At 35.6% G+C, this 21,097-nt stretch overlaps 1 long non-coding RNA gene across 2 annotated transcripts; it reads right to left on the bottom strand.

Annotated features, from left to right (window-relative positions):
• Nucleotides 1–1,655: 1,655 nt before the first annotated feature.
• LOC134848199 (uncharacterized) lies at nt 1,656–19,738 on the bottom strand. Of its 2 annotated transcripts, none has more exons than XR_010162906.1 (3): nt 19,684–19,738; nt 3,025–3,412; nt 1,656–2,808 (listed from the first exon to the last, which is right to left on the bottom strand). It is a non-coding gene; the product is annotated as an uncharacterized LOC134848199 (long non-coding RNA). The 2 variants fall into 2 exon arrangements; XR_010162905.1 differs by lacking the exon at nt 19,684–19,738 and adding an exon at nt 6,977–7,296.
• Between the last annotated feature and the right edge of the window lie 1,359 nt (nt 19,739–21,097).

The following is a 21,097-nucleotide window of genomic DNA, read 5'->3' as shown; positions in this document are numbered from 1 at the left end:
TTATAATAATAATTGTGCTTTTAGCAAAATTATAATTAATTATAAGCGCCAATTTTAGATGTTTAAACGATTTATAATCCATTATAATGACAACATTTTTAATGAAATCTTAATAAATTATAATCAATTATAATTGATTATAAATTGATTATAACCCCTGCTTATAAATACGATAACCAAAAGTTTTTGAAATAATCAGAAAATAAAACAAAAAATTGTACTTGATAGTTTAATATCTGGGTAGATGATAAACAATTGTGCTCCAACACTCAATAAAAAGAGAAAATTTTTGAATATATTATAATAATAATTGTGCTTTTAGCAAAATTATAATTAATTATAAGCGCCAATTTTAGATGTTTAAACGATTTATAATCCATTATAATGACAACATTTTTAATGAAATCTTAATAAATTATAATAAATTATAATTGATTATAAATTGATTATAACCCCTGCTTATAACAATAAGCAGGGGTTGATTTAGAAATTTATAGGGGGAGGGGGCGGATTTTCAAAAAAATGCCGAAAGTTTTGTCGACCTTTTTCTTAGGTTGACCAAATTAATTTTATGAGCACTCCTAACTCTCTATGAAGACATTATTTTGATCAAGAATCGCTTTTTTTGGCGCGCTCTCCCCTCTCAAGTTAGTATATATTGGCGACAAAGGCGCTTTTCGAAATATCTTAGGCTCCGTCACCAAAAATTGAGATCTCAAGATAGTTCAAAGGGGGAAACCCAGCCTTACCCCTAAAACCGCACCTGGCTATAAGTACAAAATTACAGTTTCTTTTAGCTCGGTAACCAACTGAAAAAGAAACAAAAACAAAACGAAACGATTATAATCGAAACATTTCAAAAAATAATCGATTATAATCGATAATAAACGATAACAATGGTTTTTATTGTTTCGAAAAATAAAACATCATTATCCATTTTTTATCGATAATAATCAATTCTTTTTGAAATTTATAGAGACTGACAATAAAAATCCATTATAATCTATTATTTTCTTTTTTTTTGCTGAGTGCGGGTTTCACTCTGTTGGGCTTACATGTGATGTTTTTCAAATCAATTGAATGTTTATCTTTATGAATAATCATAATTTAATGCGTCTCAAAGAATGCATTAAAATTAGCAAAGAGATAACACTGAGCTAAAAACCAGTGCAAAACAAGAGGCATAATCAAACACGTTTATCGAAATTTCTTGATTAAACAATTTCGAAGTGCAATTGGCTGAAACCAATTTAGTTCTCGTCGACAAAACCTACTGCGAAGATAGTGGTTTCCTGCTTTTTAAGTACTGTTTACAGCATTTAAAAGCTTGCTTAGGTGAAGATTCATCGCATTTTTAGCTCCTTAAAAAATCTAAAAAATGACTCTAAGTCAGGAATGAAACGTTTAAGTTTTGAGCCCTGCTTTCAACGTAAATTTTTTCAATGTTGCGCATCAAATTCAACTATGATCTCATCTAAAACTGCAGTCTACGTTCTAAACACTCGGAGTTGATTTTTTTAAAATCAATTTTGTATGACTTTTTTTTTAAATTAAGCGTCTGGCTGAAAAAATACTTCATAAAAAATTGAACTGAAGCGATCAAACGAAGTAATACAAATTTCACAAAAGATTCATTCATAATTCATAAAATCGTAATCAAAATTGATTGTCTCTAGCTATAAAGTAAACGCAAGTCGTCATAATGGCCATACCAGCTGGGATATCTTTCTGGATTGCATTTAAGAAACCAAGGAACTATCATAACCTCTGCGTAATTTGATTCACGTTTCACCAACTTCTGAACCTCTACAAAACGCGTACTCGGTACCATTTTCATAAATCCATCCAATTTCCTGACGATTAAATTAAGTACACTTTTAGAGTTGGTATTGATATCGTTGCTGCTAATTTTCTCAACTATTGATCTAATTTTTCCAAATGATTTGTCGGCTTCAGTTGCCGTTAAAGATTTGATAAGCAGATAGGGTATGTATGAGTAATGGGTTAGATGAGCCCCTCCAAGCAAATAGCCTCCAGAGTTTCCTCTTTGATATGTTGGATAACTTTGATGAAAGTTTTTCGCTTTTCCGAATTTCCAATAGGTCGGATTTCCTATTGTGTATGGATGTCCTATAACTGGAAAGTCAGAAGCAAATGCGTGTTTCAATTCACCAAATGCAAACCAACTTCCAATGTCAAAAACCGAAGATTTTAGCCGACAATAACGCAATCTATGTATGTTTAGTCGGTTCGTTATCTCGTCGGCATCGCCAAACCCAATTACGTCATCATCTGAAAGCAATAAAAGTCTGTCGGACCATTTTTTCAACTTTTCCCACCGTAGTTTTTCTTGCAATCTCTCTGATCCAAAAATTCCCTCTTCTGGTGTTGGCATAACAATATCAGCATCATCAAGAACGAAATGAATTACTTTGTCTCTGAATTTTTTGAAACGAGGTTGGAGTTGGACAAGCTCCCAAATTAGAGGTTTTTTGGTCTGTTGGTAGTGACTCTCAAGCGATTCGGTAATAATGAAGTAATCGATTACGTCATAAAGTTCATTCAAGTGGATTTCAAGGACATCCACATCATAGCCTAATTTGATTGCGTGAACAACTTTTCCAGGAAGCTCTTTCAACTCCCCTGTGAATATGTTTTGGGTTTTTGGAACGTGACACAGGTGTTTATTGACAGGAGGAAGGGGTTCGGGTTTGCAGGATTCGTTGATTGTAGCTGCGGGTTCTTTGATAGAAAATGGGATCAGAAAGTCGACGAACGATTGGGCCGACAAGTGTGTCCAGTCGAGACCTAAGATATTCAAAATAGAGCAAAGAGATTTATCTAGGGTTCTAATAATCATCTAATCGATTGTATAAATTCAAATTATAAAAATGAAAATGGAAAAATGCAAGTTTTATCGCTATACGTTTTAGGTGAATATGGGTTCGATTCAGAAAATTGACTCAAAAACAGATATTTCATATTGACAAAAATTATTGTTGGTTTAAAATTTATGATACAAACTTTTTAATTGATGCAAGAAGTCATCTTGTTTAATTTTTGTTCCAGTTTTTGACAAGTAGTCGCTTTCCTCTGCTTCAATATCCAACAACAGAATTTTGCCTTTCTCCCCCTGATAACTAATTTTCGGCACCTGATGATTTCTTGAATTCACAATAGGCTTCGAGAAGTAAATTATTGTTGTCAGGGAGAATGCGATTAGGAGCAGAAGTGTCGATTTGTTTGCGTGCAGCATCATCAGTGGTAATTTGAGGACTTTTTTCAAGAGATTAAAAGGTGTTTTTTCTTCTGACTGATGAATGTAATCCATGATGAAGCAAAATTTTTTACGTCCTTGTTTCCTGTTTGTTGAACAAAAAATGTAGTTGGAAACTGTTCACACGCAATAAACCTGAACAAAAAAAACTGTAAACACTGCTTCAGACTCTTCAAATATTTAAGCAAAACGCGTTACTTAAATAACAAGTAAGCAATGAAGTTTTAGGCACAATAGTTAAGCAAACTTTTACAAATACAGCTCAAGATTTGATATTTTCTGACATCGGTCTTTTGATGCTAGTTAGGGTGTTGATTTAACGACTGTTTGGATATTATTAACTTCATATGGTCTCTAGTCATGAATTACCACCGTTAAAAGACAATTTGAATGTTTTACATTATGAGCTATTTTGGACTTTGTAAAAATTTATCCCAATTTTACGGGATTAATGAATATGATTCAAACTTCGAATTTGCTTTTTCATATGGTTTTATTTGATACGATTTCGTGGTGCTTAATCCAAGAGCAATTGGCCCATTCGTCTTCGAAAAAGACTGATTAACACAAATTCTTTGTAATCCGAAAGATTAACAAAACTGACAGTGTCAGAGTAGTGTGCTGAAAATCTTGAGCCCTTTTGTGCTTTTCAGGAAGTTTTCGGCTCAAAGACGTGGAATAATTTTTGACAACCCTGAATATATTATGACTGACGGATGTTTCAATGAATAAAGAAGTGCCAGCAGCTGTTTGGTTTGGTTAATGAGCATTTGAGGTATCTCACCCTAAGCAAAAACTACAAAACCCAGCAAAGGCGTTATCATTCAAATTTGAGTTGATATGTAGGTAGTATGCAACCAATGAACCAATCGAGCTTTTTTATATGACTGTCGAGAATTTTTTTATATTTTTTTCTTTGGGCAATCATTGTCTCGAAGATTGCAAGTAACTAGGGCCGATGCTTCTCTAACTTTGAATATAAAATCCAAAAACTGTTCCCTTTAGAACCTCAAAAAATACGTAATAACATTTTTTTTTCACCTTTAGATCATATTTTGACTTATGATATGGTGAGTTTTGGTAATTCACATTTGTGGGAGAATCCGGCGTTTTATTTCATATAAATGGAACTAGTTTCAAGCAGTTATATACATACCTCAAGTACCTCGGATTGTTCTTTTGCTCTTTTGATCAGTTTGAATTTACTAGAACAATTTCATGTACAAAACTTACAACTTTCGGCGAAACACGTTATAGGTACCACTTTGAACACGCTGATGGCCTGAGCTAAAAATAAAAAAAATGACCGATATCATTTTGCGAAAAGTTAGGAGTAAAATTCCTGGTTGTTTTAAATTGTTTCATGCAGGGCGCTTAACTTTTTTTGCGTATTACGTCGAAAGCGTCAGCGGCAAATTAAACTGCCTAAGAGACGCAGCTGGCTCAAAGTATATCATTAATACGCGTATCAGGGCGAAATATGAATGTTCCAACTGCCCTTTAAAGCCTTAATTGAAAAATAGTGTTGGATAAAAATTTTATCCAAACTTTGAAAAATGATAAAATAGCAAAATTATAAATAAATTTGTTCCAAGTAGTGAAATAATCCAACAATATAGAGAACTTATCATTGATAGAGCACCAACTTGTGCAAACGCAGAAGATAATTCAACCTGTTGAAGCGCCGCTGAGAACTTTCTATTAAATACTGTCTTATATGTACCTGATTGTTTAATCTAAGTTATGTTCATACAGAAAAAAAAAGATAATAGATTTAAAGAGAAAAAAAAATAAATTTAAAAATTTTACAATTTCTTTATCTTTCATCTAAATGATATATTTTTACAGTAAAATTTACAATCTAAGAAAATTAGCAAAAAAAACAGTTTTCAGACTTTAGAATATTATTTGCTTTATTTCAATTAATACGATGTTTTTTTCTGGGTGTTCGCTACATCGTTCAATTACTTTAAGAAAAAACTAATCAAACTTTACTTTAAAAAAATTAAAACAATTTTTGAACCAAGATAGAGCCGTTTATGCATTAATAGCACAATTCATATCGCACGTTTGTTGTTGCAATTAGACTAATAAACTCGCGGTCTTAAACCGCGAAAATTTTACTGAAAGTTTTATGTAGTTAAACATATTGTTAGGTTTGTTCTTCTCTTGATTTTCGTAAGGTATCAGAAAATCTATTCAATTTTCCCCTCAAAATTACTATATTTTGGCCTCAAAAGAGCCTTTAGAAAAAGTTTTAAATTCCTTCAGCCGAAAAGTGGAGACCCATAATAGTACTCAAGGAGGGGACCTGTTAGGCCGGTAAATAATCGTTTTCCCGTGGAAAGGGCCGGGGTGGCCATCTCCCCTGAATCCACTGGCTGATTAAAATGCGAAACTTGCTTGAAAAATAAAAACCACACCGAGCTCAAACGTTGCACTAATTCTTAAGCAGTCGGAAGAAAAATCCAGAAGAACGAGAAACTAGTGCTAAAGACAATTAACTTGAATTAAAACTGAAGTTATTTATACAAAATGCAAATTTCCAGTAAAAACACTTTCCAGGAAAAACACAATTTTCCGAAAATCACTTACCTTTTGACTGGAAATTATTTGAAACTATTTGAAGGCTATTTATGTTTCAGTTTTATCAGAAGAGTTACTGTTTTTCTAACAATTAGTCAAAACATGAGCACACACAAATGTGGGACATTATGGATACATGAAAACCGCAAAAATGTAAGTTTGAAAGATTGATAAGGGAAGGTAAAAAATGTCAACATGAACTATGAAACTGAAAATATTTTTAAATAACTGTAAAAGAACTTGAATACAAGATGACGATTTTCTAAGCCAAAGTTGATCACACTTCATCAAAGCAACTTGCGTTAAGCCGACAGCATATGTCAAGCTTTGAACATACTCGACTGTTTGAAGTTTTCAGACTAATTTTAGAAAGATCCTAATCCTCTGTTGTAATCGATTATAATTTTTTTTCGATTGGACAAAATGTGAGATTATAGTTCACTTTTAATCAATAATAACTAACTATTTTTCAGTTTTAGAAAGACCATTAATAAAAATTCAATAAAATAAAAAATTTACTGCCGGCTCAGGTGAAAAATTTGTAGGCTCACACACTCCTCCTATAAACTTCAATTTTGTGGTATAAAGAATTGTTAAAAAGGCAAACTATGAAGAAAAAAATGTTTGTAATGAACTCATTAAGCAGGATGTCAATTTTTTTATTTGCATATGAAAACAGTTGCCTTTTCATGAAAAAAAGTTTGGAGGAAGAAAAAAAACAATTTTATCGAAAAAGTTTGAAATATACCATGAAGAAATGTTCAATTTCATGAGAAAAAAGTCCTATTAACACACTAGGTTGTTCTTAATTAAACATTCATGTACAATTCAACGGGAAAACTAGAAGCGTTGCCGAAATTGGAATTCAATGGATCTTAAATTTTCAAATGAATCTTGAGTTTTTAAACTCAAACTTCAAATTGCAATGGAAATTATTTAATTCTTCTGTTAGCCGCAAAACATTGAATTAATGATGAAATAAATTTGTTACAGAAAGTTCAACAATGCTATAAAAAGAAACAAACAAAACAAAAACATTTTAAAGGCTGCAAACTTAACTTTTTCTTGGATATTATATATAAGATTGATTATAGACTTTTATATGGTACTCACATTCAATTGAAAATCCACTTAAAATTGGATTTCGCTGCTGAAAATGGAAGAAAAATTGAAACGGACGGAAAAACGTTAGACGCGTCTGAAATATCTCCTGTTTTTTTAGCAAAAATGGATGCGTTTTTTATTTTACTGCAGAATATATTCTGCCTATCGTCTGCGCAATAGAAAATAAACACATCTCGGGGCTGAGAAGGAGAGTGAATTTATCTAACCAGGTAGAGCATAAACAGGCGGTGCGTTGAACAAAACCTCTGCCGAAGGCTAGTTTGTGCAAGCTGAAAAAATTATGGATGAAAATACTAAACAGAAATGTATCTCCGTCTAGAATATATATAAAATAAACAGGATATAATATACAGGTGATTTAATGTGAAAGTCTTTTTATAATGCAGAAATAATTGAACAATTTCCCTTTTTTGATTGATTGAAGTTTGAGGTTTTTGGGATCACAGGCATGTAACAATATGCAGGTGATTTAATGTGAAAGTCTCATTATATTGCAAAAATAATTGATCAATTTCCAGTTTTTCATTGATTGAAGTTTGAGATTTTTGGGATCAATCTTAACTAAAACGTGTTGAAAAAATAAAAAATTTCGCCAAAATGAAAGAGACGAGACTGTTAAAAAGGAGCGAATGCAGGACTTTAAAAACGGGACGATTTGATGTCGAAATTTTGAGAACTTGTATCAAATGCTTGTTTGGATTAACCCCTATTACAAAATCAGTTTGGGTGAGCCCTCATGCATTGCTAGCGAAGACCTCAAATTAAATTTTAACTAAAAAATTGTTTATCAGGTTATGTATGGCTGATTTTTTTACATAATTGCAATCACAGTGGATCAATAATATTTTTCTCGAGTGGATGGATTTTTGAAAAGGTTAGTATAGTAATTTCTCAAATTATTTGAAAAAAATATACAATAGTATTCACTCATTTACATATTTTGACTAGGTTTTAAACTTTTACCTAAAACATATGAAATAGAAATCTCGTTTCTACCAAAATCAATTTAAGAATTATGCTATCGAAAAGTAAAATTTAGAAAAAGTACATTAGGCTGTTTCTCAATTTTATCAAAAAAACTTTGACTTATCTTTCACAAACCTAAAATTTGCATTAAACAACACTCGTACTCTGAGTTTCATGCATTTTTTTATATTATGTAGCTTCTGATAGGAGGAGTGCATTTTCCTATAAATGAATCTTTGAAATCAGTTTTGAAGAGGAATGCATTTTCCTATAAATGAAGAATTGAAATCAGTTTTGGTTTTTGTTGACCTGAAATAATTTTTATGTGAATCACCTAGTGAAATATCTGCCAAAATGCTAACCCGCTGTTATAGATAAATCTCTTTTTTTTGTTAGTAGATTTCGCTCACATCCTGTTACATCACCCTTTAATACAAACTGTTTTAAAAATTTTAGATTCAAGCTTAGTCTCCATAGAGAGCGCTGGTATTTCTCCAAGCCTTCAATAACAGTTTTGTAAGCAGTGCGATCTTAAAATGCTTCCGATTCGAGTAGAATCCTAACCTAGTTGTTGTAAAATTGTTTAGTTGTTTCCATGTTTAATATTTCGAAATTTGAATTGCAACCACTAAAATAACTAAGACTAACAACCGAAAAATTTTGAACCTATTTATTAGTTCCAAGATTGTTAAAGCTAAGTGTATGCTTGTTTGTACTAAACATAAAACGTTTTTTCTGACCGCTTATTTTTTTTCAGTTCATTAGTGATGAACCAAAAATCTAGCGTTTTGCAATCGCATTTCCTGTTATGCCATCACCAAACAATGCCATCACCAAACAAACATTTTGTGGTTATTTGGTTTGGTTAAAAACTTTTGCTTAACTAGATCAGGAAAAAAGCTAGACTGATCTTTGTGGAATTCCACATGATAAAATTTTCCGATATGATTTATTATTGCAGAAAAACAGTTAGTTGTATTTCAGGTAATTACGTAAAAGCGACATATGGATTGGTATGCGTATTTCATGATATTAGCCTTTTGTAAATATTAGCTTGAAATTTTTCCAAACCCTTTTTTGAAGTCATTGAGACACTGTCTGTTTTTGTTTTTTGCTTAAGTTTTCCATTTTTCCACAAGACTAATGAATGATTGCAACCTACATCGTTGGATCCGAAATTCCTTCTTACGCCTGGTAAATTGGTTTTTTCCAGAAAAATATTAGTTTGTTTTGAATAAATGAAAAAATGCTGAAAATTGTCAGCAGTTATAGCGGTTGATATTTGGAGCAATCGGATTTTGACCTTTAACTCTTTATTTTCAAACAATAGAAAAACTAGCAAATTATCTTACAAGCGACAAAAATGTTTTCAGAGACAGACACTTTGATCAAAAAAGAGCAGTTAGCGTCAAAAAATTGCAGTTACAGTGTTCATGCATTTTAATAAATAAATCATAATCATAAAAAAAAACTGATAAATTGTCGTTTGAGTTCGAAAACTATTGAACCTTCCAATGACATTTGGTTGCATTAGCACTGTCATCCGGCATGGATAGATAAAACTCCATATAAAACTTAGAATGTATTTATATGTCATTTATGTTTTGATATTATAAAACATTAATGTGTACTGGTCGATTGACTTTGATAGCAAGGACGAGAATGGCGGCTAAAGAGAACTACGGTTCAGAACGTAAATAAAAGTTAACATTAACTAGTTGTTTCAATTTCTCTCTCTCGAGCTCGACATTATCTATCCATACGGATTCAAGGATTAGCAGTTCATACCTTAAGGACATAGCTGTATGACATGGCGGAGCCATCAGGATTTTCGAAGAAACCACTCAACATGAACCCATTCTAGGAACGAGCATCGGCCGAACCCCCATTAGAGTGGACAAAATGGGCGGCAATACTGGAAATGGCAGTATTCGCGAAAGACGTCATCGAAATTCGAAGTCTATTACGAACAAGACCACAATTATTAGAGCCATCTGAACCAGTAAACGAGGTCGAGATAACCGGCGAAACGGAAGCTCAAAGAGAAAACCGCGAGTTGCGTAATCAAGAAAAAAGAGTGGGCTGGGAAAACCACGTGATAAAAGCGCGGGAGAAAGGAGTTCTGTGTAGCTCAATCAGATGGGATGAAGCGGACGCAAAAATACGCAGCTATCTTTTCTTGTGTCTCGGCGCTGAAGGACAACGCCAAATACAACAAAAACGACCTAATTTACAACTGCGCACGGTATCTACGCAACAATTCATGACTGTTTTGGAGGATATATTCGTAATGACACTTATAAGAGCTTTTGAGAGGTATAATTTTATTTGTCAGCAACAAAAGAAAACTGAATTTTAGAACAACTTCATGCTGACCTAGTGGAACTAGCTTCACGGGCCGATTGCGGCGACCGAGAAAGTGAGTGGTTAAGGGATATGTTTACCGCCCACATGAACAACAAAAAAATTGCAGAGGAATTGCTAGCACAAACACGTACCCCACAGGAGGCATACGAATACGCAATTCGACGTGAAAAAGGAATAGAACACAGTCAAACAATGAAAACAAATCCGATCGCAGGTCAAAAGTGACCCAAAAACAAGAACCGATGCATTATGTTAAGACACGAGGCAGACAAAACCAACAGTACAACCAAAACAATCAGCGAGGTCGGGGCGGTTTTCGCGGCCGACCGTATCCACGTGGATCACAAAACACAAGGGGTCAGCAATATCAACAACAACGAAACACAAACAACAAACAGTGTTCAAGTGTGGAAATCAATATGGTCCGAACCATCTACAATCATGTCCAGCAAAAGACCAAATTTGCTCAAAGTTCGCGAAACGCAGACACTTTGCAAAAATTTGCCGTTCTACAAACGTAAATTACCGAGAAAATACACCTGAGGTACGGCAAGAGGAGACAGAAATAGAGAGCACGGAGACGGATACCGACCCGGTCGCGTCTGCTGAGTTCACCACAAACAATGGTTGGGAGAACTATCAAATAGACGAATTTTCCGTAATGGCAATATCGGAATCATTCGAAATAAAAAACACAAAAACACTATCGGAAGACGACTTAAATGGACAATTTGTTAAATTGAAGACGAATACAACAGAACTATTCGCCTTTGCCGACTCGGGCAGCCCGATGTATTTCCTAAACGAAAAAACCGCTCAACGAAAACAACAAAATGATCAAACGGCAGTGTTCAAAAATATCCCACCGGAAGATACAGACAGAAATTTAGCATGTTACAACGGTGAATCAATACATCCTAAAGGAAGGCTAATAGTTACTTTTGAGTCGGGAGGATGGAAAATACAAACAGCTCCGTTCATTATAGTGGACAACCACAAAGCAAATATAATAGGACGGAATCTATTACCAGGCATCAGCATTAAACTGATTCAGGAAAAACAAACTCACAGGGTACTCACGGTGCAACGAAGCGACAAATGAAACCACGAAAGTAAACAATGGGTCAAGAATAATTGCGTACGCATAGGAAAGTCAAAACACCACATAATGAAAACACAATTTAGTAAAGAATTTGAACCGGTACAACAAAAGGGTAGACGTCAACAAATACATCTGCAAGAAAGGTTCAAAGCGGAATTAAATAAGTTGATTGATCATAAACACATTATCAAACTCGATAAGTGTTCAGACAAACAATTTATCAGCCCAATAGTTATCACAGACAAAAAGGACCAAACGGTTAAACTGGCCCTCGATTCCAAAAAGATTAACAAATACTTACACAAAAACAAACATCAAATGCCCAACATAGATCTTCTTCTGGATGATATCGCACAAATGGTGAAATCAGACAAGTTAAACCAGTCTTTATTCACTACACTCGATTTACGATACGTGTATTCAAAAATCCAGTTGGATAAAACAACAAGAGAACAAAGCAACTTCAGCCTCCTTGGCGGAAACGCTACAGGAACATACCAATTCCAATCGTGATTTTACGACCTTACTAGTATGCTGGTAGAGTTTCAAAAATCAGTGGATATAACTCTCACAAACTGCAATAATACTTACGCATATCTGGACGATATTCTAACCGTAACAAAAGGAACAATAGAGACACATCGATAAAAACTCCAAACGGTGCTAACGAAACTTGACGAGGAGAATCTTGCAATTTCTTCTAAGTTCGCATTCAAGCAAGTTGAGTGGTTAGGTTTCACTATCAACAGTGAGGGAACCAAACCACCTATAAAGAAATTTGAGGTAATTGAAAAATTTTCGCCTCACAAAACGTTGAAACAACGTAAAAGCTTCATGGGTTCAATACACTATCTAACAAGATACATACCAAATTTAGCACAAGCAGCGGCAGCTCTGCGGCCGCTTTTAAAAAACACTGGAAAGAACAGACTTATAAATTGGTTACCAGAACATAACTTAGCTTTCAAAATGATTTTACAGCTGGTAGCAAAATAACACAAAATAAACAGTCCGACCAACATTTAGATACTCGCATCGTCTGTGATGCATCTAACACAGGTTTAGGAGTGGCATTAGAGCAGCACTCAGCAGAAGGTTGGTTGGCTATTGCATACGCGTCACGATTTTTAAACTCACTTGAGGAAAAATATTCAGTCAAAGAACTAGAATTATTAGGGGTCGTATGGGCAATTGAACACATCAAATACTACCTTTACGGCAAACATTTTACCGTCATCACCAGCCAGCGAACGATCAAAGACAAGTCAAAGCCGACTTACTCGCTGGATTGATAGATTAATACCTTTTAATTTTGATATTAAAGATCTCGCAGGGAGTAAAATGGGCTTAATAGACTATGTGTCACAAAATCTGGTTGAATTACCAATACCCCCAGTGATTACGATGAGGAAATCGTAGTTGCGGCAATTATTACATTCATAAACAACCTAGAATTGATTGACAATGTCATTCTAAATAAGTTGGCCAATCAAAACAAAGCACCATATGATCTGATCAAAAAGCGCGCGGAAAATAAGGGTTATTAGATGCTAGAACAAACGCTCAATTAACAACTAAACATTCCAGACAATCCGTCAGCGGTCAATTGCTACCCAAAACCAGAATTCAGTCCGACTCAAATTCTATTCAAAACCAGTCAACTCTCTCGCATTCAAAAAAATTCAACTGCGGTAAGACATTGATCACCGCGATCAAATTTAAAAGAATGAGCAGAAAAAACATGCGGATTCATTCCGGCAGAGTTGAAAACAAGCAAACCACGCTGTCGTACAGTTTCGGTTGACTGGAAAAACACATCCAATCGGGAAGAAAGTCTTCCCGATCGAGGTGGCACAAGCGAACACGAACCAAAGAAAAACAGATGAAGAAAACTTAATCATCGCTACATAACACTTCAACCGCGCTAGTGACCGACGCAAGAGAACTGATCACAAGACCTAAATATTCAAATTTTCCAAAAATTACTTTTGGAGGCAGCTCGACGTCAAAATCAAATGTGGTGGAAAGAAAAAGTTCAAAAACGGAGAAACTACAAACGGACACAGCCCGATCAACCACAGCCACACAAACAACGATCTACACAGAAATTGAAAACGAAATAACCAAGTCGACTACAGGTACACAAACAAACAGCAATACGGGAGACGATACTCTAGTGGAAACGGAAATATGGGTCAGCCGCGTGGACCCCAGCGTATGTTTGCAAGAGGAAACAATACCCAACTTGGAGCCCCTGACCATGACAACTTCGTCACAGCTAGAGGCCAGCCACAACAAAATAATGTATAACGTAGTGGTTTCAGTGGAGAAAGCCACCAAAACGGAAGAGGACACGCCGCTATTCCGTCGAAAACTCCAGCGAGGACTGGGAGATCCGTTCATTGCCGCAGCTACCAAGAAGGACTGAAACCTGCGTCCACTGATCAACTTTGTGAAAAAGCGGGACTGGGACATCATCAAAACCTCCATCTAGCACAACCGGGATCAGCAGCGATGTTGGACTTGAGTCAACATGTCTGGTTGTTCCCGCATATCCACCGTTCAATTGTGCAAATGGCACAAAACTGCAAACATTGCACAGAGCAAGGTAAAAATAAATTTAAAACCCATCTTAGGAAAGAAAAAGCTTTCATTCCAAATGGAACCGGTGGTCGAACCTAATGAGGAAGTTCAATTCGACTTCGCGGGGCCCCTCTCGGACGAATTGATTAGGGATGCATACTTTTTAGTTGCAATAGATAAGTGGTTCAAGTTCCCGACAGCAAAAGTTGTATCAAATACAACAGCAGATATTGCAATCAAGTTCATGCAAAGATACATCTCTAACAACGGGGTACCGAGAGGATTAAGCGCAAACATTCAGGGCAAAAGAATTCCAAATTTTCTGTCGGACAAATCATATAAAACTACTTTTTGCACCCGTAGATGATCACAGAGCCATAGCAGTTGCTGAAAAAATGATTCAAACGATTAAAGGTAGGTTAGCAGTAATGAAAATAGACAAATCAAATACATCATATAAGCTAGCTTCAGATGTCGCAGAAATAATAAAAACACTAAGAATCACACCACACGGTGTCACAAAAATTTCTCCTTTTGAGGCACATATGGATAGGAAACCAAATACCCCACTGTCGAACATGGCCACAAATAGCTCACCTAACAATCTAAACTGGGAGAAAGAACTGCATATTTAGATCGAAAGAATCTTACGAAGCCACTTCTGCCAGCAGAAGTTATGCATGACCTCGAGCGATGGTCGGAGGATGAAGTGCAAATCCGAAAGAAGGGATCACCACCTAAAGTCACACATAAATCACTACCAAGGACGCTCACAAACAGGCATTCACCAACACAGCCAGAAACAGGTGCATACTCAAAACCTACAGAACTAGATAAGAACAAACTTAACATAAGATATAAGGGAGTGCAACGAACAGTCGACAAAAATATCGAAAAACGAATAGAACAAGTGGCACAGAAAACTAACCGGTTAGCAACGAAAGTTGAAAACCCAAAAACAATTGAACAAAAATGCAAGACCATAAATGGAAAAATTCTAACCTACACACCACACACTGCTTGGGTACAAACTTTTGGCAAACAACCGAGGTTACCAAGAAATTGCGGAACAGCATTTGTTCCTAACCCGGTAATATACGGACCTTGCAGACCTTCTCGTTTAATCGACTATGTAGCTTATAAATCCGCACGGAGAACAGGACCATGCTTACGTTTTTTAGACATAATAGGTCCGCAAGCTCCACAACATCCCCTGTTCAAGGAGGACACCACAATGGGGCTACCAATTAAGCTACTAATTCAAGAGCAGTCAGCACAGAGCCAGAGCACAAGCAAGGTCAGTCCCACAAAAAGAAAAGCGACACGAAAACTGACTGGAAGAAAACCAGTAAGAAAATTACAAACGCCACGAGGGATGAGATAGATCAGATACCAAACAATAGCTCAGAAAAGGAAGATGATTCGTCGTCAACATTGGAGGAGACCACCTCACCATCACCAAAGCGACAAAATCAGAAGAATACACCACCTGCAACCGCAACAAGAAAGTTGACTAGAAACCGACAGGCGAGATTAGCGACAGTACTAGCTACTCCCATCCCTATCAGCTCAATACAGATCACGAGTGCAACCGGTATAAAACAGTTTGAAAATGATTCGCCACCAGAAAAATCGAAACAAGACTCGCCAAGCTCTGATTCAGGAAATGCGGTTTTCGGAAAAAGTATAAGGTTGGTGTGCAATTTATGCAGGCTATTAGCCCAAAACACAAACCAAGCACCACAAACAATGTGATAGATCTAACTTCACCAGCGGAAGCAGAAGACGAAACGATGCCAAATGACGACATATTTTGCGTAAACACGAAGGACATAGAGAAAAAGCAAGAACAAGCAGACAAACAACCGAATAATGAAGAAGAGCTCGGAACCATAGATGACAACATCGATAACAACACCACGGAAACAAGAGAAGAGAAATGAATAACCAGAACAAACAGTCCCACGGGGACTTAAGAACTCAATTAAAAACTTTCTCATTTTTCCCGGGGAGGGGGAATGTGATCCGGGTTGGATAGATAAAACTCCATATGAAACTTATTATGTATTTATATGTCATTTATGTTTTGATATGATATAATATTAAATGATGTGGTCGATTGACCTTGATAGCAAGGTTGAGAGCGGCGTCTAAAGAGAACTACCGTTCAGAACGTAAATAAACGTTAACATTAACTAGTTGTTTTAACTTCTCTCCACAACATCCCATGTTCAAGGAGGACACCACAACGGGGCTACCAATCAAGCTACTAATTCAAGAGCAGTCAGCACAGAGCCAGAGCACAAGCAAAGTCAGTCCCACAAAAAGAAAAGCGACACGAAAGCTGACTGGAAGAAAACCAGTAAGAAAATTACAAACGCCACGAGGGATGAGCCTCCAAACGGAGATAGATCAGATACCAAACAATAGCTCAGAAAAGGAAGATGATTCGTCGTCAACATTGGAGGAGACCACCTCACCATCACCAAAGCGACAAAATCAGAAGAATACACCACCTGCAACCGCGAAAAAACTCCAAAGTATAAGGCTGGTGTGCAATTTATACAGGCTATTAGCCCAAAACACAAACCAAGCACCACAAACAATGTGATAGATCTAATTTCACCAACGGAAGCAGAAGACGAAACGATGCCAAATGACGACATATTTTGCGTAAACACGAAGGACATAGGGAAAAAGCGAGAACACGCAAACAAACAACCGAATAATGAAGAAGAGCTCGGAACCATAGATGACAACATCGATAACAACACCACGGAAACAAGAGGAGAGAAATGAATAACCAGAACAAACAGTCCCACGGGGACTTGAAAACTTAATTCAAAACTTTATCATTTTTCCCGGGGAGGCGGAATGTGATCCGGCATGGATAGATAAAACTCCATATGAAACTTATTATGTATTTATATGTCATTTATGTTTTGATATTATATAATATTAAATGAGGTGGTCGATTGACCTTGATAGCAAGGACGAGAGCGGCGTCTAAAGAGAACTACCGTTCAGAACGTAAATAAACGTTATCCTTAACTAGTTGTTTTAACTTCTCTCCACAACATCCCATGTTCAAAGAGGACACCACAACGGGGCTACCAATCAAGCTACTAATTTAGGAGCAGTCAGCACAGAGTCAGAGCACAAGCAAAGTCAGTCGCACAAAAAGAAAAGCGACACGAAAGCTGACTGGAAGAAAACCAGTAAGAAAATTACAAACGCCACGAGGGATGAGCCTCCAAACGGAGATAGATCAGATACCAACCAAACAATAGCTCAGAAAAGGAAGATGATTCGTCGTCAACATTGGAGGAGACCACCTCACCATCACCAAAGCGACAAAATCAGAAGAATACACCACCTGCAACCGCAAAAAAACTCCAAAGTATAAGGCTGGTGTGCAATTTATACAGGCTATTAGCCCAAAACACAAACCAAGCACCACAAACAATGTGATAGATCTAACTTCACCAGCGGAAGCAGAAGACGAAACGATGCCAAATGACAACATATTTTGCGTAAACACGAAGGACATAGTGAAAAAGCAAGAACAAGCAGACAAACAACCGAATAATGACGAAAAGCTCGGAACCATAGATGACAACATCGATAACAACACCACGGAAACAAGAGGAGAGAAATGAATAACCAGAACAAACAGTCCCACGGGGACTTAAAAACTCAATTAAAAACTTTATCATTTTTCCCGGTGAGGGGGAATGTGATCCGGCATGGATAGATAAAACTCCATATGAAACTTATTATGTATTTATATGTCATTTATGTTTTGATATTATATAATATTAAATGAGGTGGTCAATTGACCTTGATAGCAAGGACGAGAGCGGCGTCTAAAGAGAACTACCGTTCAGAACGTAAATAAACGTTAACATTAACTAGTTGTTTTAACTTCTCTCTCTCAAGCTCGACATTATCTATCCATACGGATTCAAGGATTAGCAGTTCATACCTTAAGGACATAGCGGTATGACAAGCACTACGGTGTTAACACATTTTAACAATATTTCGTACTTACACTAGAATTTTTTTCTTGTTTCTTTCTCTATTTTTTTCGCTATTTTTTCTCCTTTGATAATAGTCGTTAAGTTGGTTTGCAGATGGATGTTTTTTAACTAGTTGTTTTGGACTTTTTTTGTTTAATATTTGTTGGACATTTTGTACCTTTTTCTGTTATAAGCTTGTTGCCCATTTCTTATCTGATTGCCAAAAAAGCACGTTTTTGTAATAAATTTATTGAATTGCTTTTATTTTGATGTTTGCTATAAGATCTCTAAACTTGTTTGGTTCATTTTTAGATTGTATGAAAAAACTTTTTTGGTATTAGCTTCATTCTAAAAAACTTGGTTTACTTCTGTTTTTAGTTGGTTTTGTTCTCAAACTATCGATTTATTACCTTTCGATTTATTTGCTTTTACACTACATATTCATGCATTCAAACGCTGGATTTATTTCAAAACGTTCGAAATTAGTTCTATTTGTCTGCAGCCATAGTCGCAAATATAATATGCAAAACGTTTATACCTTGCAAATATTTTGCCTAACTACAATTGATTGACCGAGTGATCCCAAAAAAAAAATCTTTTTTCCGAATTCTATCTGCACTGCAGTTTTCCTCGAAGAAGAAACAAACCAAAAAATTTAATCTTCGTTGAAAAATTCGAATCGAACGTTGCGTTTATCGGTGCGCAGCCTAAAAATGAAAACTTACATGATCTCTCAGGTTTTTAAAAAAATTTTGACCAAAATTTGCCTTTATTGGTACTCACTCCGCCCGAAAATATCTGCAACACAATTACCCCTTAAAAAAATAAAATGATGTCTTAGGCTTTTACAGTAATCTTGACCAAAATTTGCGTTTGTCGGTGCTCGCTTTCTCTGAAAGGTATCTGCCTAGAAATTACTCCTGAAAATAATGAAAAAAAAAACGTTTTCAGATTTTTGAGTAACTTTGATCAAACTTTTCGTGAATGGGTGAGCCCTTCCTCTGAAAGTTATCTTCACCGCAGTTACTCCCGAAAAAACTTAAAGTGAAAATAAAGCTTACGGAGTAATCTTGATCAAAATTTGCGTTTTTGGGTTGTCGTTCTCTCTGATAGGTATGTGCACAGCAATTACTCCTGAAAAAAATGAAAAATGACATTTGATGTTTTTTTGTAACATTTTGACCGAAATTTGCGTTTATTAGTGCGAACTGCGCCTCAAAATTTTGTTAGCCGCAATTATCTCCAATAAAATCCAAAATGACGTCTAAAGTTTTTTTTGTTTTAAATCTGCTTCGCAATTATTAAAAAAATCGAGCTGAGAAAGAGCATTGTTTGATTTAATAGAAATGCTGTTTCAGAGCCAAATTATACTTCAAGATGCGTCGATACGATCAAACCTTGTCGTGCATAGGTCGAAAGAATCAATGCATAGTTAGTGTTATGCATGATTCAACAAAGAAAAAAAACGCAAGCTTTCACCCGGGTTGAAAGCGGCACCGCTGATAATCGAACAGCAAGAGTTTCTTATCAATTGGAAAGCTCATGAGAGAAATCGTATATTTATTTGTTATTTTCTCAAAACTGTGTTTACGAACAGAGCTAAAACTTCAAAAACTCAATAATTCAATTATATAAGAAAACTCAAATTGGGTTCTCACCATAATTTGTTGAGGTTCTTGCGTTTAAAGGTGACCGTATGTATGGTAAAATAATGCGTACAATATTAGCCCAAATTGTTAATAACTGTTTTTATTATAATATTGTTATAATAAATATGACGTTTGCTGAGCAAATGCTATAGTTATTGGACATAGCACTTAAGCTATTGCAATTCAGGTTTACCAACAAAACAATTTCATGTGTTTTGTTTTCTAGTTCAGTAGGCGTTATGGTTGTCATCTCTAGAACTGGAGTGCTTTGTCATTTCCGAAGAGGTCTTCATAGACACATTCCCAATGAAACTGCCCCCCCCCCTCTCCCCGGTCAGGAAGAACATGATCAAGCAAAGGCACAAATTAAAATTTTAGGAAAGCTCATTTCATATACGTTGATCCCAACAAATAATTCGGACCAAGTGAACTATCCCCCCCCCCCCTAAATCAAAATAGGGGGAGAGAGTTCAATTGGTTATAGGTGTAATAAGTAATTTTCAGCCAATCAGATTTAAGCTTTTACATGCAGGTCTTACTGCTTGAATTTTTCATTTAATCTTAGGGGGGCCATTGTTCAAATGGGCCATTAATTCGTAAAAAACACAACTTTGATTTTTTTGCTTGAAATATATTAGGCTTCCTATAAATGCCAGATCAACTTTCAAAAGTGTTTTAAATATCAATGCTTCGACTCAACGTGAAAAATATCATGGAATAATTTGCTTTGAAAAATCCTCTTCTCGCAAACAATTTACTTCTTCTTGCAAGGAATTCTGATGCGGATTAATACCCCTTATAACGTAAAGTTGCAAGAGGCGAGCGGACAACAATTTATTCCAAATCGTCCAAACATGGCAATTTTCAAACTCTGATAACGTTCTGAAAAATGAGCATTGGATGAATATTTCGGTTTTTGAAAGTATTGCCCCCTATGATAGCTAATAACAAAATTCTACTCCGATAGTGATCTAATTCAATAGGTCAGTTTATGCGAGTTTTGCACCTTTTAACGAATTTTCACTTTTTTCAATCGCGAAGGGGAGATATTTTACTAGATCCGGTAACTTTAAAACTTTAAAGATCTGTTCGGTTAGTTCATTCATCAACCAGTTAGTTTGCAAATAATGATGACACTTACCCACAGACAAACACAAGTATAATAAATAACTGCAGCAATTATCTTGTGTTGAAAATATTGTTTATCGTTTTTTTTTCTACGGAAGTCTCAAATATGAATATGTGCTGTAAATTTCAATAGGTGTTTGAATTTTGATATCTCAAGTAAAAAAACAAAGCAAAAGAAGTATTTATTGAAAACAATTCAATTTGAAGCCAGGCAAGGCTAAAAAACCGATTAACTTTTTTCCAAAAAAGAAGTTACAGAAAATCAATGCTCAAAAGATGCTATTGCAAAAAAATT

The sequence above is a fragment of the Symsagittifera roscoffensis genome, chromosome 6 (genome assembly GCF_963678635.1).
Source record: "Symsagittifera roscoffensis chromosome 6, txSymRosc1.1, whole genome shotgun sequence".
Lineage (NCBI taxonomy): Eukaryota > Metazoa > Xenacoelomorpha > Acoela > Convolutidae > Symsagittifera > Symsagittifera roscoffensis.
Note: the sequence above shows the minus strand (reverse complement) of the source record. Positions and strands in the feature narration are given on the sequence as shown.